Source organism: Canis lupus, chromosome 35 (genome assembly GCF_003254725.2).
Source record: "Canis lupus dingo isolate Sandy chromosome 35, ASM325472v2, whole genome shotgun sequence".
Lineage (NCBI taxonomy): Eukaryota > Metazoa > Chordata > Mammalia > Carnivora > Canidae > Canis > Canis lupus.
In genome coordinates this window covers 25996562-26008033 of record NC_064277.1, presented here as the reverse complement: position 1 = coordinate 26008033, position 11472 = coordinate 25996562, and the positions used below count along the sequence as shown (strand labels likewise).

The following is an 11472-nucleotide window of genomic DNA, read 5'->3' as shown; positions in this document are numbered from 1 at the left end:
TCCAGGGGAATTCTATCAAATGTTTAAAGAAGAAACAATACCTATTCTACTAAAGCTGTTCCAAAGGAAAGAAAGGGACAGAATACTTCCAAACTCGTTTTATGAGGCCAGAATCACCTTAATTCCAAAACCAGACAAGACCATACCAAAAAGGAGAATGATAGACCAATATCGCTGATAACACAGATGCAAATATTCTAACCGTCTCCTCCTGGCTCAACCGTGCCACAGCTCAGCTCCCTCCGTACCGCAGCTGCACACCCCAGGGAGCGGTTCTCCCCCCTGGACGACAAGCACCTCAACCGGGAGGCATCTAAGTTCCACGCCTGCCACCCCCCCTCCCCCAGCTCCCGGTTCCCCAGCCAGTGATCGTGCACCCGGTGAGCTCTCTGGTGGAACCGGGATTGCACGTGTTGGTAAAGCTCCTGACGCCCCAGTTGGGCAACCGCTGCATTCGGATCCAAAGCCCTTTCTCTAGTCTTAGACGGTCGCTTCGGGGCCACGAAGGCACTCACCAAGTTACTTTTGACTGTGGTTTCTTCTCCAGGCGCCCATTTCGGCCACGTCCCAGCACCAGCTGAGTCTCGCCCACGGTTCCCTGTGATTCCAGGGGGAGGACAGGAGGCGGCCGGGACACCGAGGAAGCGGAGCTGATCTGCAGCTTATCGAGATATTCAGGAAGGTGCAGATTTCGTTTAGGGAGAAGAGTATAGGGATGACGGGACCCCCGGGTGGCTCAGCGGTTTAGCAGCTGCCTTTGGCTCAGGGCGTGATCCTGGAGTCCCGGGTTTGAGTCCCACATCAGACTCCCTGCATGAAGCCTGCTTCTCCCTCTGCCTGTGTCTCTGCCTCTCTCTCTCTTTCTCCAATAAATAAATAAAATCTTTTAAAAAAAAGAGTATAGGGATGAAAAGTGAACGAGGGACGCCTGGGTGACTCAGTGTTTGAGCCTCTTCCTTTGGTTCAGGGCGTGATCCCGCATTCCTGGAATGGAGTCCCACATTAGGCTTTCTGCATGGAGCCTGCTCCTCCCTCTGCCTACGTCTCTACCTTTCTGTGTCTCTCATGAATAAATAAAATAATTTTTTTTTCTAAGAAAAAAGCAAAAGCGAATGAACGAGAATACACAATAACTTAGGATCACTCCCCAAACTTACCATATTTGGTCACCACAAATTCTGCCAACGGAATGGAAGCATCTATTCTTTGAGCCCTTGTCATGGCTGAGGTTTGACTCTTGGTCCACAAGCCGTGGGGTGGGGTGGGGTGGGAGGTTGTTATAAGAGGACAACTGCTACTGGGAGCAGTGCTTGCTTGTGTCCAGAACCACCCCCTCCTTGTGCAACTTTGTGGGTCTCAGAGACAGAAGGCAGAGTCCTCCAGACAAAACCACTGCCAGGTTTCCTGACTGTGATGCAGTGACTGTGACAACATATACTTACTGTTTTCTATTTGGGATGTTTCCTTTTTCTATCTGGATCTATTTCCTGAGGCCACGTTTCAGGTTCTGTTCTCTTGTGGCCTTCCTCCAGCATTTCCTGCTGGGATGATGGCCAGAGCATTGGAGGTGCAGAGACCCGGGTGTGTAATGATGTGGGAAATCAGTAATAGCACCAGATTTCCCAAAGAAGGACCAACATGCCTGGAGTTCCAACTTGAAGTCACCTGAGTTAAGGTGGGCCATGCATGTCTGTGGTTGGGGCCTTGAGGTTCTAGAGGTCGGCTACTCCCTTCCCCTGGAAAAAGGTATCCCACACGTGGAGGCCCTCGTGGGTTCTGTGGCCAGAGTTCCGTTGCTTTATCTCTCATGGCTTTTAACTCTCATGTGAAAGATTCTCTGACGCAGTTTCATGGCTCCATGCAAAATGCCGTGGGGCCCTAAAGAGCAAGAGGAGAATCCTACCTGAGATCCGTGCTTGGCAAAAACAGACACGTAGATCAATGGCACAGAATAGAGAAGCCAGAAATGGGCCCTCAACTCTATGGTCAACTAATATTCAACAAAGCAGGAAAGACTCTCCACTGGAAAAAGGACAGTCTCTTCAATAAATGGTGCTGGGGAAATTGGACAGCCACGTGCAGAAGAATGAAACTCGGACCACTCTCTTACACCATACACAAAGATAAACTCAAAATGGATGAAAGATCTAAATGTGAGACAGGAATCCATCAAAATCCTAGAGGAGAACACAGGCAACACCCTTTTTGAACTTGGCCACAGCAACTTCTTGCAAGATACATCCATGAAGGCAAGGGAAACAAAAGCAAAAATGAGCTATTGGGACTTCATCAAGATAAAAAGCTTCTGCACAGCAAAGGATACAGTCAACAAAACTAAAAGGCAACCTACAGAATAGAGAAGATATTTGCAAATGACCCATCAGATAAAAGGCCAGTATTCAAGATCTATAAAGAACTTATTAAACTCAACACCCAAGAAACAAACAATCCAATCATGAAATGGGCAGAAGACACGAACAGAAATTTCACCAAAGAAGACATAGACATGGCCAACAAGCACGTGAGAAAATGCTCCACATCACTTGCCATCAGGGAAATACCAATCAAAACCACAATGAGATACCACCTCACACCAGTGAGAATGGGGAAAATTAACAGGGCAGGAAACAACAAATGTTGGAGAGGATGTGGAGAAAGGGGAACCCTCTTACACTGTTGGTGGGAACGGGAACTGGTGCAGTCACTCTGGAAAACTGTGTGGAGGTTCCTCAAAGAGTTAAAAAGAGAGCCACCCTATGACCCAGCAATTGCACTGCTGGAGATTTACCCCAAAGATTCAGATGCAATGAAACGCCGGGACACCTGCACCCCGATGTTTCTAGCAGCAATGTCCACAATAGCCAAACTGTGGAAGGAGTCTCGGTGTCCATCGAAAGATGAATGGATAAAGAAGATGTGGTCTATGTATACAATGGAATATTGCTCAGCCATTAGAAATGACAAATACCATTTGCTTCGACGTGGATGAAACTGGAGGGTATGATGCTGAGTGAAGTAAGTCAATCGAGAAGGACAATCATTATATGATTTCACTTATACGGGGAATATAAAAAATAGTGAAAGGGATTATAGGGGAAAGGAGAGAAAATGATTGGGGAAAATCAGAGAGGGTGACAAAACATGAGAGACTCCTAACTCTAGGTAATGAACAAGGGGCAATGGAAGGGGAGGTGGGGGAGGATGGGGTGACTGGGTGTCAGGCACTGAGGGGGCACTTGATGGGATGAGCACTGGGTGTTATGCTATATGTTGGCAAGTTGAACTCCATAAAAAAAAATACAAAAAAAAGGGGGGTGGGGGGAGAAAAGAAAAGAAAAAAGAATCCGTGATTGGCAAAATGGAAGATGGTGGTCGGAGCTGTTTTTCCTGGCTGATTACTCTGCAACCCAGAGGGTGTCAGAGAATGAGAATCAAAGAGAAGGAAAGCTCATTCACTTAGCCTTTGCCCAGAAATAATCTAGACCGCAGTGTGACAGCAACACAGCTGGATGAGGGTGGCCCAGAGATAGCCCTGGCAGGGGTTCCGTGGCTCAGTTGGGGAAGGCAGCTGTGTGGGGTTTGACCCATCTCTGCTCCCTCTCATGATTTCAGACCAGTTGGAAGGAATGTTTTTCCAAATGAGGCAATCTAGACTTCATCTTTTACATTTCGACTTCACATTTTAAAGCATTCTTTTCTGATACAAAGGGTAGCATGGAAAGGTTTTGCAAAGAAAATGGAATGATTCTGGTGCATTCGCCCAACGATAGGCGACTTGCACAGAAAACAAAGTGCAGAGCATTGATATTCCGTATTCTATAGTTTGTACTGATTCTGTAATAGGTGCTATTTGTTTTAATACAAGCAGCTTATATATTTGTCCTTATTCCCACCCAAAAACCTTTGGCCACTTCTTCCTCCGGGACGTTCGGTGTGGGGCCACGAGGGGTTCCTGCATTTAAAGATTGAAGGACAAAAATGTTCAGCGAGGAAATGTCGAAGGTGAGGACTTCATTTTTTTTTTTTTTTTTTTTTTTTTTGAGGGTGAGGACTTCAAATCCGTTGTTTGTCAGTGTGTCTGAGATGTATGTAGCTCCAGCGAGGTGTTGTGGTTGAGGGGCCTGTGGGAATTAGGGGGAGCCTTCCGGTATACGTGTTGTGTAAAGCTCTCGTGAAAGTCAGTGTAATATGAAATACCAGTAAGAGTGGGGCCAGATGCCAGGATCCATCCTTGCGGTCCGCGGGTGCTCGCTGGCCTGAGTGGAGCCGGCGGTCTCCAGCTCCCAGATTAGGCTTTAAAAGTCCGTTAGGCACGGGTCTTGGGCTCCCTTGACGCCTGCAGACTGCACCCCACTCCCCACCCCTGCGGAAGCTGGGCCCCGCGCCACCACCTGGGCTCCGAGGCGGGGGTGGGGGGCGCCGGGGGCGTTCTGGGGCTGGCGGGCGGCCTGCGGGGTGAGCACTGGGGGCGCACAGGAGGCGCGCTGGGGAGCAGAGGAGACCGGCCCCTGCGCCTTGGACCGCACAGTGCTCTAAAGCTCACGAAACTTCACAGACCTGGTTTCTCTGTTTTTTGTTGTTGTCGTTGTTGTTGTTTTGTTTTGTTTCTTCCCTTTCTTTAGGGATTCTGCCTCATGAGACCTAAAGTGAATGGGTCTGTGGATGGGGCTGCAGCTCGGTGTTTCAGGCGGTGTTGAGGCTGACGAGTGCAGCTGTCTTCGTTTTCTCTCTTCTGTGAATGTTCGTGTCTTGGGTGGCACCAAGTCCCATGGATAATGGCATAATGGTCCAATGGCATAATATTGAAGAGAATACATTGGACTGTATATTATTTTAACAAAGGAGGAGAAACGTGGCTAAGCGCACGAAAAAGTACGGTTGGAGGAGCCGGGGTTGAACCCGGGACCTCGTCCGCGCGAAGCACACGCTCTGTCACTGAGCTACACCCCCACCCGCTCGAGGCTTTCCCGGATCTCCTATAAAATTTAAATTGTATCTGTGGCTCGCATTAGTTTCTGTTGAAACTAAATGTGCCCAGTTCACTAGATTTCAGGAAGCACCTTCATCGTGAAAGTGATTTAGGTCAGCAGTGGCGTTTTAGCCTTTTCGTGTGAGATATAGGAGTTTAAGTTCAAGTCCTGTTGAAGAATCATGTTTCCTTTTCCTCTCTCTTATTTCCAACTTTTATACGGAAATCAACTGGGGCTTTCTAAAGAGCACGTTAGCGTGTGTTGCTCCATCTCTCAAGCCTGCTGTTGACTCGACTGGGTTCTAAAAAGCAGGATGGGCGGGGCGTGGGGGCGGGACAGGTCAAATCCAGGACTGCAACAGATTGAGAAAGCCCTAAATGTGTACAGTACAGTGATTTTTTTTTTTTACGCTGTCCTGACCTAGGCAGGCAACTTTGGACGCTCTTTCAAGGATCTGCTAGATAGATGAAACAGTGAATTTAACAATGAAAGGCAAGGGAGAAATTTGAGGAACAAGGTAGATTGATACAGGATTTGGACTCTTACTGAAGTCTAATACTTAGTATTTAGGAAAGCATGCAGGTTGGATTTTGCAGATGGTGATACCTTTTGCAAAGAATAGTAAATATAGGAGGAGGGGTGAGAATTGTTTGTTGTTGTTGTTATTGGTTTGTTGATTTGTGTATAGGTAGGGCAATAAGAGGGAAATGTATAGTTTGGGTTTAGAAATGACACAATTTAAATGTCTGTGGATTCGCCTCTTGAGGATGTCTGCCCTAAGCACATTACAATCTGCAGACATCTCTGAACCCGAATTTCAGATATTTATGTGGCTGGGAGGAGAGGGCTCTTTAGAAGTGGGTAGAGTAAGGACTTAAAGTTATCCACTAAGCCTAGTAGATAAAGAACTTATTATTGGTATTAATGGAAAAAAAAAACGGGATTGCTCCTACATCGATCTCATTTTTTAAAGTTTATACTCTTTGCTATGGTCTTAAATTTTCCTTAGAACAAAAGTAAAAGTCTCATTTCCTACCATGAGCTTCCAGATAAGATGATTATCTCTTCTTTGACCCTCTTTGTTGATCTATGACTGTTTTAATTATAGCAGACTACATATCAAACTTCTCAAAATTGAACAACTTTAAACCATCCATTACATTTGCTCACAATTCTCTGGGTCAGAAATTTTGGCTGGGTCCCTTCTGCTGCTTGGAGCCAGTTGGGACTGTTCACTGCTCTTTATTTAGCTGGTAGCAGGGTTGGACTCAAAGGTCTGAGGAGGCTCCACTGTGGTGTATCAGTGCTTCTCTATCTAGTTTCCTGTTCACTTTTCTCTCCATGGTTCTAGGTTGGGCTTTCTCATAGCACGCTGATCCCACTGTAGTCAGACTCCTCACAGAGCAGCTTCTGAGACTGGCTATTGCAAAAGCAGAACCTGCAGATCATGTAAACTGTCTGTGCAAGGAAACAGCATCACTTCCTCTAGTCCCCAAAGGAAAATCTTTGAGCAGAAACACTGTTCACAGGGGCTGGTTTATTGAAAGAGAGGGTCTCTTGCTGCCACAGCATGCATTCAGTGCAGAGCATCTCGTTTTCGCCATCTTCAGGTACAGTCGAATGGGAAGGAGACAAGGAGACGGTTGACTTCTTAGAAGCCAAGACCTCTCCATTACCTGATTTGCCTGAAAGTGAAGTATTCTGTATTGCCAGGGATGAACATTATTTTGTCTCCAAAATTAAAGCAGATCAATGACGGGATTTTCCTTAGTCGTTTTTTTCAGGCTCTTAACTGAAGAAACAAAAGCCTGTGTTTGAATTCCTGTATTCTGTTCCTGGTATGTAATAAAGGATCAGGGATAGTTGTTTGTCCAAGGCATTCGGCTTGCCATCTGAAGTGTTTTTCCAGAGACAGTTGAGATCTTGCTCACATCACCCTAATTTCTCTCATTCTCTTGTCATTAGGATTAGCTATTCTGGCTAAAGAAGTTGCACAGGGGTCTCTCCCTCTCCTTCTCTCCTCCACTCATCCCTTCTCTCTCCCTCTTTCTCTTCCTCTCACTTGGATCTTCCTTTTTTAAGTCCTATTGCAAAACGATGGTCCAGGTGACAAAGTTGGTTGCATTTGGGGATGTTGAATAAGTCTTTCCTCCTCCTTTCTTTCTTCTGATGTTTCACCAGTCATTTTTACTTTCCATGTGAGCAGAAAAACAAAAACAAAAAAACAGAAAAGTGGACTCGGCATCCCTGAAAGAATGTACCAATGTGGAGCAAAACAGAAAGAAATGCCTCTGGAGGTGCTGGGCATTGAACCCAGGGCCTCATGCATGCAAAGCATGCGCTCTACCACTGAGCTACACCCCCCAGACAACAACTGCTTGTTTTGTGATATATTAGGAAATGTGGTATCTTCTGTATTCTTTGGCAAGGCCATTTGTGTGTGTGTGTGTGTGTGTGTGTGTGTGTGTGTGTCAGAAAATTTATTCTGTTAACTGAATTAATTCTACGTTTCTAAATTGGATTGTTTTCCAGAATAGTAAATTCTAAGTCCAGATTTAAGCCATTCCTGCTCCTAGGTTCTTCCCAGCCAGGGACAGTCTTCTCTAAGATCTTCTTACTGCCCTAATGCCTGTGTTTTGTTTTGTTTTATTTTTGAGAACCACTTTGGAAAGTCTTGAGTTAGGAGTTTCCCTTCATTCTTTTTCTCTACCACGTCTTTCTCCTCCACAGATCACTCTACCTGATTTCCATTGGCTGTCTTGTCTGCACCCACCTCTTCAAGTGTCTTTGGTCTGTAATCACTCTCTTCCTCACTTTCTAGACCACTTGCCTTTCTCACCGGCCAACTTCAAGACCAGGATATCTTGCTCTAGAAAACCAAGGAAGCACTTTGACAGCCTATATGCAAAATGAAAATCATTATTGCTCATTTCCAATCATGTTGGGTTCCTCAATTCCATATCTTCAGAAGTGGTCTTCACCCTACAGCTGGTTCGAAAGTTTAGAAAAGAGAAAAAAAGGAGGCAGGGTAGAAGGGAGGGAGAGTTAGGGAGAGAGGGAGGGAGAAAAGGGGAAAGAAAGAGAGAGAGAGACAGAGACAGAGAGAGGGAGAGGAAGAAAACGTTTGAGTTCCACTCCCTACTTCTCCCTGCCTCTCCTTTCCCAAGCAACCATTGATGTAATTCCTGTCACTATAGATGAGTTTGAATTTTCCAAAGTTTTATGCAAATGGGATCATATATTTACTTTTTTGATTTCACTTCTTTCACTCATCATAATTATTTTGAGTTTCACCCATGTTTAACGTATCAATAGTTTACTCCATTTTATGCTGAGTAGTATTCCATGGTATGGATATACCACAATTTGTTTATCCATTCACCCATTTAAGCTAAGCACTTGGATTGTTTCCAGTTATTGGCTATTACAAATAAAACTGATACAAAAATTTGTACACAAGAATTTGTATGGACACAATTGTTTTATTTTTTCTTTTGGATACATACTTAGGATTTGAGTGGTTGGATCATGGGGTTGGTATAGCTTCAATTTTTTAAGAAACTGCCAAAGTGTTTCAAAATAGTACTTTTCTACTACTGCTAACAGTGTATGAGAGTTTCATTTCTTCTGCATTCTAGCCAACATGTGGTATGGCTAACATTTTTAGATTCTAGCAACTCTTATAACTGCAATGGTGTGTCATTATGGCCTTAATTAATATTTCCTTAATCACTGATGTTGAGCTTCTTTTGCTTACTTGTCATCCTTATTGCTGCTTTGGCAAAGTATCTGCTTAAATATTTTGCTATTTTTAAATCAGATTTTCTTATTGTTGATTATTTAGAGCCCTTTATATATTCTGGATGTAAATTCTTTATCAAATATATGGTTTGCAGAGGTTGTCTCATGGTCTGTGACACTTGCCTTTCTGTTCTCTTAAACATATTTTGCACAGAACAGGATTTAAAATTTTTTGATGAGGTTGCATTTATCAAATGCTTCTGTTGTCTTATCTACAAGATATTTGTCTGACCCAGGGTCACAAAAATTTTCTACGTAAGGGACCCCACACATTTTTTCTTTAGTTTCCTTAATTTTTTGAGACAGGTCTGGGTTAAGTCACAAGATGAGGAAGAGTGGAAAGTCTTTCCGTTGGAGCCCAATTACCTCTCTTCTGCCCTCCTTCTCACCTATCTTCCCTTGCTGCCAGGAATTGGATCCAAGCCATATAAGAGAGAGGCAATAGGTTCCCCAAATTTCTGAGTAAGAAAATGTACTGGATGATTAAACAGCAACCTTTAATCTGAATCTCCTAAAACAGAAGTTGAGAACAATCCAAATTTGGAAAAATAAATACTGGGAAACTTTGCTCCTGGGTAGCATTAATAGCTCAGCTGGGAGAGACTTAGACTGAAAATCTGAAGATCCCTAGTTCAACCCCAGGTTTTGGCAGGGTGGGTGCTTTGGTGAACTGAGGACAGGAGATTCTATTTGCCACCTTCAAACTCCATAATAATTACACCTTTGAATTTATGTTTTGTAACCGAGGTTCAATGGGATAGTGGAGCGTAGTATGTGAACAAAGGAAATGAGCACAATGTGCATGTTTGGCTTTCCCTGCATCTCTTTCTTCACACAGCGATCGTAATGCTCCTTGGATTTTGGTGTGTGAAATAAAGGTGAACAATAAAATTCATGCTGATAATTTACGATGTTAATTCTACTTAATTAGAATGATATTAAATAAGCAAATGAAAAATACATAATAGGTTGAGAAAGACCAACGAAGAAAGGAAAAAGCCTTATATTTTATTGTTACTTTGAATGGTACTTTCTCTCTACTTTTTAAATTTTTTAAAATATTATTTGTTTGTTTGTTTACTGGATGACAGGACAGTCAAGAGGAAGAATCGATGTTGGGGAGAAAGCCACAAACCACTGCTTACACGTGACCCCAAGAGTGATCGCATATTATACTTCAGATTTTTATTTCAAAGGAATTAAGGCAAGGCCTTACACGCACAGCCGTAAAGATTCTGGATTTCTGTTAGAGCACAGCTGATATCAGCGCTGATTTTACACCTGGCAAGGCAGGGGCAGGTGTGATGGCTGGAATACAGCAGGTGGAGAAGGCAAGGGCAGGGCCAAGCCGGGGGTGGACTGCAGGCTTCTCCTCCTGTTTTGAGTACAGGATCTTGCATTTTCATTTTCACTGGACCTGTACCTTATGCAGCCCGGCTGGTCAACAGTCCATCACCATTCATAGTATGCTTTCACAAAGTTCTTGGATTAGATATACCAATCTCCGAGGCCACCCCCAGGCTCCCACACACATATAGGTGAATTATAACCTCAAGAGCACCTGTGGGTATCCTATTAAAATTCATGCCTACAGAGTTCCCTCTGGAACTTCAATTAGTCCGTTCATGACTATATGAAATCAAATTGGGACTTGATCCCTGAGATATCGCAAGGGAACTTGTGGTCTGTATCTATAAAAAGACACATTGAGAAAACAGGGTTGCTTGCTAATATCACCTCATTGCTCTTTGCTTCCTGAATACTGTCTTGACTTGTGTGGCTGTGATCAAACCAGTTCCCCTTTGTTTCCAACGTCTTGGGATGCTGTTACGTCTGAAGTCGTGGGGTGCGTAGTAAGGGCCAGGGAGCATGCGGAGGGGAGGCCTATGGTGGAAATAAAAACTACAAGATAAGAGCAAAACGCTTCCGCGAGGGGCGAGCAAACCTGCAAACAGAAAATACCCCTCAGGCCCCGCTGGGATTCGAACCCAGGATCTCCTGTTTACTAGACAGGCGCTTTAACCAACTAAGCCACGGAGCCCACACGAGAGGTCTCGGAATTCTCCCTTCGGAGATGGATCTTGCCCTGCGGCCGTTTCTGAGCAGACCCCACCTTTTCTCGGGCTTTCATCCTCTCGGTTTTTGAGCGGCTCAGAGTCCCCGGGTCGCAACGAGCGCGGCCCACGCCCCGGTTGGCGGGTGTTCTCGCCCTTGGAGCCTGGACGCGCCTCGCGGGAACCTGCAGGCGGAGGCGGAGGGCGGGGGCTTTGCGCAGACATCCCCGAGCACCGACGCGGGCGGGACGCCGCAGGAGAATTGCTGGTTCTCAAGGCCGGTTTGGTGAAGGGACAAGCCGCGCGCCGCTGCAGCAGGGCCTCTTCCCTTTTCGCCCCGTTTGCACCTTGACTAGGTGACTACAGGCGCCCCAGCCCCGCGGTGGGCGGCGAGGTCCTGCGGACCGGGCCCCGCGCTCCCCGGCCTCCGTGCCGTCCCGCGGGGTCCCCGCTGCATCCCGAGGCCCGAGCCGCCGCCGCCTGCGCTCGGGGAGGGGGTTTCCAGGACCAGAGTCTGCAGAGCGGCCCCGGGAACCAGGCCCTATGGAGAGGGAACCGCACACCCGCGGGAACCCGAGGGCCCGGCGCGGGGCAGGCGGCTCCGGGCTGGGGGGCGGGGGCAGAGGAGGGCGTTGGTGGGGGGCGGG

General features: G+C 45.9%; 2 non-coding genes across 2 annotated transcripts; both read right to left on the bottom strand.

The window, feature by feature from the left end:
• Nucleotides 1-7262: 7262 nt before the first annotated feature.
• On the bottom strand, nt 7263-7334 carry TRNAA-UGC (transfer RNA alanine (anticodon UGC)). Its single transcript has one exon. It is a non-coding gene; the product is annotated as a tRNA-Ala (tRNA).
• A 3404-nt stretch (nt 7335-10738) lies between these two features.
• Nucleotides 10739-10812, bottom strand: TRNAT-AGU (transfer RNA threonine (anticodon AGU)). Its single transcript has one exon. It is a non-coding gene; the product is annotated as a tRNA-Thr (tRNA).
• Nucleotides 10813-11472: the final 660 nt, after the last annotated feature.